Source organism: Micrasema longulum, unplaced genomic scaffold, assembly GCF_059751315.1.
Source record: "Micrasema longulum isolate JH-2025_06_02 unplaced genomic scaffold, ASM5975131v1 h1tg000901l, whole genome shotgun sequence".
NCBI lineage: Eukaryota > Metazoa > Arthropoda > Insecta > Trichoptera > Brachycentridae > Micrasema > Micrasema longulum.
This window is the reverse complement of record NW_028278092.1, coordinates 599,994-606,805: the sequence shown is the minus strand read 5'-3', so window position 1 is coordinate 606,805 and position 6,812 is coordinate 599,994.

The window sequence follows — 6,812 nt, the reverse complement described above, 5'->3', positions numbered from 1 at the left end:
GATTGATATATTTCACCCCGGACCTATTTTTTTTTTTCGAGAGAGAAAATTTACAGTGGGAAATAAACCTTATATTTAATGGGGAAATACCACATAGGTACTACGAATACCGATTAAGGTTTATGAAATGGATTTAGGACAGTTAATAGTATATTCAAAATCAATATGGATATTGTGGACAAATGTTTTCATACATAAATGTAAAATAAAAAAAACAATAAAAATACGTTCGTAGAAAAACGCGACGTGTTTGGCCTTGATTGTTGTGACGTCAAGATTTGCGGTAATGTTCTTAACAAAATTCAATGACTAGGAACAAATAAACATGAATCGTGACATATTAGAGGCGTGACCGAAGGAATGACCGTTTTAGCGGGAATCCAAAATTACAAATTTAAAAATATTTTTTATTATATTTAGCAATATAATGTTATAATTTTATTTATATTTCATTTTATTATATTTTTTTTTTTGCTAGGCAGTATTTTATCAACCTTAGTAACTTTAAGAATGTAAAAAAAGGAAAATGATATTGTCTATAAAACAAAATCGAATTTTCAGTGTGAAAAAGTTTATATTTGTATGGTTTATTTTATTTAATGCCTAAGTTACCGATGAAGATACTTTTTTTTTTACATAATAAAATATTTATATTTTCTTTAATAAAACTATACGTCTAGATTAGAAATGATTCATTCAAATGAAAATAATAAAACAACTTTGATTACTTAATTTATTCAAATTTAAGTCCGAATGCAGACATTCATTCGAAAAAATTGGTTATTGGAATACTTAATTAATGAATGAATGAACAATTGATTGATTATTTGTTTATAAATTTTGAATACGCTTGCTTTGAATACAGTTGTTCATGAAAACGCCCATCACTATCTATTTCATTTATTAAACTACCAATCGTTCGATTAGTTAATTAATGCGATTTGTAAATTAATCGATTAGTGATTATTTTCATCTCTACTTAAGATATTTCATGCGCAGATTTGTAGACATACTATGATGTGTTTATTTTTGTATTTGGTCTACTAGAGCATTTTGATTTCGTCGTATCAGGTATGCATTTATTTAAACTTTATATACATATACAGCTGACATACATATGTAGAAGGGCGGGCATATTGCCTTAAGGCAATTTCTTCCTACTTACCCAAACCGTTCAATTTGAGAAAATCAGTGGTATATAAACATATTGTAGGTATTCTTTAATATTTCGATCATGAAACAAAACGTTGATATACGCATAAATGTTTGTAAGAAATAAAAATATACTAAATATCTACATTGTACAATGAAGAGAGAAAGGGGTAAAGAGGAAAGAAAAGAGGGAGTGTGTGGTAAAATAATGTAAGGTAAGTGCACAAAAATGTTGAGATCCGGAACTAGAATACTTCGCTCTGAAGTTACTGTAAAATTCGTTGGGATATACACGGTTTTTCAGGGCCAGACCGCAAAACTTCAGAGGAACATTCCTCTTGAAAAAAATCCTAATAATTTTTTCAAAAAAGTCATTTTAATTATTTTTTTTATGATCTCAAAATGGTGTAAATCTTTAATTTCTCGAAATCGATTCCACAAACCCCTACTTCTCCCCGATAAAATAAAATTGCGATAAAAACGTATTTGACTAACAAAACGAAACGCACCAGACGCGGACAAGGGAAGCGGCTGGGTAGGAGAGGGGTAGGGGTTTGTGGGGGGACTGCATGGCCGAGAAATGAAGGATTTACTACATTTTGAGAAAACAATATTTAGATTTTTTTTTTAAATGACTTTTTGGAAAAAGTTTTTTAGGATTTTTTTTTAAATCATACTTTGAGGAATGTTCCTCTAAAGTTTTGCGGTCTGGTCCTAAAAAACCGAATATTTACTGTACAGAGCTTGAATTTGAGATGATTTTCATAAAAACGGCGTTTTAAAAATGATTCAGAATACTTATTTAAACCATTTGAACGGACACATACATAACAATAAACAAATATATTTATTACGTTATAAATGCAATAAATATATAAAGTTTCTACTCAATGGTAATTGTAAATGTGATTATTGCGTTCACCTTGTATTAAGTCAATAAAAGAAGTATCTTTAATGAAAAATAGCTTTAATATATACATAATGTAGAAACTTAAGTACTTTAGATAACGTTTATTGCTTGTTTCTAAGTACGTGTTTATGGTAAGGAGTAAAGTAAAGTAAAGTCTACTGCTCAAATAAGGACATTATGAAGGATCGGTCAGGTTAACAATTTATAATAACAAATTCATAACTAAGCCTTCTTGTTTCCCTTTAAATATTTTATTTGTAGTAGAAAATTGTGTTTGTGCCCAGACAAATAAAGAATACAGTTCTAGATGTAAAGTAAAACGAGTGTTTTTGATTTGATGAATAATCTCACGTTAAAACCTTAATAATTGAACTCGATTAGATGTTTGAATGTGGAAGAAGCTAGGAACATATGCCATGATAGACGTGGGAAATGACGTGATGGTAATAGTAGTGAAGCTTAATCTGCCTCGTAGTGTAGTGGTTGCACAATCACCTGCCACGATGTTCGATTCCAGGTAATCATCATCATCTACCTTAATTTGTTTGCACCACAACAGGCCAAAAGGCTTAATTACAGTGGCGAATTACATCACAGAACACCCCAGGCTGGAGTAAATGACATTTAATTTTTGTGTTTTCATCAGGAATTGAATCCTGAACCTTTCGTATGTGAGTCATGAGTCTTAACCACTACATGATAATGCATAGGGCACTGCATTGGGACACAAAATGCAGCGTATTTAATCATCTATTGCTTAACATGATTCTGATCCCTTTACCTTCATAGGTAAGGTCTCTTTGACTTGAAAGGACGCACTTATCATGTCTGCCTAGATTTATTTTTATTTATTTTATTTATTATTTACATACAATATTACATTTTAGTTATTTTAAGACATTTTTGAAATTTTTTTTTTTTTTTTTCAGGACTCACCAAGCCAATGAATATGGCTTGTCGGTAAAGATCCTTTACAATTAATCATATGATAGTCCTACATGGTTTTACAATAATAATTACTACTAACTTAGATATAGGGAGCGAAAAAAAAAGTGCATGTAATTGATGCTTTCAAAAAAAATATTTAGAAGATGTAAAAAAAAAGCAAAAAATAAGTGAATGATCACGCAATTTTAAGACAAAAAATAAATAAATACAGAACCGGAGTGCCAAAATTTTAAACAGAAGTGTGTACATATTTAATAGGCACAAAGCATTTTATTAAAAACATTATTTATTAACATATCCATATCTATATCTATATGTAAGTCTATATCTATATATCATCCTCATTCATATCGATACATATTTATACCCGTACATGCACACATACATATCCATACATACATATATACACATATATACACATACATACATACATACATACATGTGAACATACATATACACACATAAACATCCATGAGAATATTACTTAGTTATAAATTCTATTTTATATATATCTATATTTACAAATATATTTAATTTTTTTAATATATAAACTCCTGATCGAATAGCCAGTCGATTATTTTGCCCTTGTCACTTTTGGTAGTGCCATTTCTCAGATTACTTGGTAACAAATTGAACATAACTGGAACCACATATTTTTAAGTTCTTGTCCCATATTTGTTTCTTGTCTTTGGAATCACTAAACCTTTACTATCGATCATGCCATGACTACACCTACTGTACATTTAAATTGATTCTAAGATTATTAAGGTTAAGTTCATTCATTGTATCAATATGGCCACCTTATCAAATCACTTTCTCAGATTCTATTGAGAGAATTCACAATAAGGTTCTTAGATGTATTAATTAATTAAATTATAACAAAATTCTAGACTCCCTTAAATTAACTAAATTACAAGAATGAAGAGCATCGACCGTCGTAAGTGACTTTATATAAAATAATAAAACCAATGTTTGATACCCCTGATCTACTAAAGTTGATTTCATTATATGTACCACCTAGGTTAATCAGAACATCTTCAATATGTTATTGTCAAAATTTTCAATTGGTAGCTCAATATAACTCAACTATTTTTGGATTACAGAATACCGGGAATGAATATGCACCATATTTTGATGTAATTAGTTTATCTGTGTCTAACTTAAAAAATAAAGTAATCAACATATTTTTATCAAAAAGAGCAAATCATCTTCAGGAGATTGGGTTGGAATAGTTATAATTTGATTGATTAATGTATTTTGTTAGTATATAATTTCTTTAAAATGTATTTGTATTTCAAGTAATTTATAATGTGTACAGTACGAGTATATTAATATTTCATACTCGATTTTTTCATATTTTTATTTTTAAGAACTCTTTATACCACATATATGTAAATGACAGAAATGCCGTATATAAATAAATAAATATGTCATTAATGCACATCTTTTAGGGCTTTCATAGATCTGTTTATTGTCTTAAAAAATAAAGAGTCAAAAATAAAAAAATACATTTAAAGAAAGGTTCAGTTAGAAGCCTAGATACAATGAACTACTGCTACTACAGCAACCTTTTAAAACAATATTTTATGTCGACTATCTCATAAATCGAACCCGGAACCTCAAGTACGGAAGGCGAACGCGCCAACCGTTAGGCGTATTTATCATAAATCTATTTCTCTTTCCAAGATTTTTACATAAGAGTCAAACATATTTGTCGTACAAAGATTTGTTCTATTCAAACGTCTGAACACGAATTAGGTGTTTGGAAAATGACAGTTAGTCTGCCACTACTACTACCATCACGCCGTTTCACCGTAGAGGTAGGCAGAGAAGATTGATCGCCACACGTACAGCTTGACATGCATTCCAAGCTTCTTTCACATTCATACATCTTTACATGAACACCCTTTGGTTGTGCCTGCTTTTGATATGACCAGACGTGGAATTTTGATTCTATAAATACTTTGAAAATACGATATCGCGAGATAATATTCTTGTTCGCCTTCGGTCGGCTTTACATTTAAATTATTTTTTAACTTAAGAAAACAAAATAAAAGCCAAAAAACGCAATTAAGCCCAATCGTTATTTTTGTATTTCTGAACTGCGTTCATGATTTTGCGATGGCCAGATGTTTCCACGCTTCAAAAAACAAAGAAAAAATCCAATTAAGTTACTTCTGCTCCACTGTTTGAATGCTTTTTGTTAGGAAACGAATTGAAAGGAAATACTCTTAAAGAAAACAAATTCAATAGTAATGCCTTTCAAGTGTAATATTACTTCGTAATTGCGTCGTTCGTTATAGTCTAAAATACAAATGGTCTTGGAAGGAGGTACGGAACGGAACCCCGTAGCGACGTGACTCCCTACTATAATACTATATAATAAATTTACAAATCTGTTTTCCTTCCATACTTTTACTTTTGTTTGCTTTAAATATATATATTGATAATTTTTATGTTTTTTTCATAATCTATTTTTGTATAATTTAATTTAGTATGTACTATTATTTGGCATATGATTTATTGCTCCTATTTCTTATAATTCTCACTAAAGTATTGAGTGAGTTTCTAGAAAACATATCACAATTATCATTTCAATTATGCTTTTATATATATATATTATTTTTCTGTTGATTTAAATGATACTCTTTTTTTTGTTTTTTTTTAATACTACTATATTTTAATATTATTTTGTTGATTTTAATGATACCACTATTTTATATATTTGATTATGTGTGATTCTTAATTTGTATAATTTATATTTTAAAAATTATTTCTGATTATCTTTTTTGCATTGTATTCTTTGGAATTTTATTATTTATTACATTTACGTTTTTTTCAAGATTGCTATTCTATGTCATTATAATTTGATCTAATTAATTTTACTATGTATTTTTATTGTTATTTATTGTGGCTTGACACGGGCATAGCCTAAAAAGCCTTAATAAGCTCATAAATATTTAAACTAGTGTAATTTTGAATAAATAAATAAATACTTTTGTATTCAAAATAGACATTACATACTCATGTTTATATAGGACATATTGGTATTTCTGAAATTTAATTTTATACATTTGCATCATTTTGGAACAATTTAATAGTAATACATTCAAGTTTCCTCTCAAACATAACCATAATACACGCTTCACGACTAATTATGGCTTGGTAGTACCAAAAGTATGTAATACTCGTAAGTATGGAAATAGAACTCTCAAATATTTAATACCTAGAATTTTTAATTTATTACCGAAAGAACTTAAATTTAACTCACATTGTAACAACAGCAAAATAAGAGAGTGGCTACTCAATCAAGAGTTTATATATGAATAGTAGCTTAGGTGTAAATACTTTAATTTTTCATATATTTTCTTGTATTTAAAAAATAAATTTATATATTATTATTTGTATAAACATGTTTATTCTGATCTTTCCGGCTGTTAATGTTTATCTGTTATTCATTGTTTTTATAAATGTAAATAATATTATTAAGTTAGTATAAATATAATCTTCATCAACAAGCTACAAAAAGTGGCTTGGTGGGATTTTAGTTTTAGTAAAAATATAACAAGTATTTTTTTTTTAAATTGTAAAAATGTATAATTATACTGATGTACTAACTTATATTTACATATAAGTTATTAATTGAAAAAATACTTGGTACACTTCCACTTATTTATTTTGACCAATTAGCGCTTTCACCCTCTAATGGGCATCTTCGGAATTCCATCAAGAATTGTTAATAAATAATTTAAATGTATAATTATACTATTAAAATAAAATAATTCTTATAACATAAAGACAT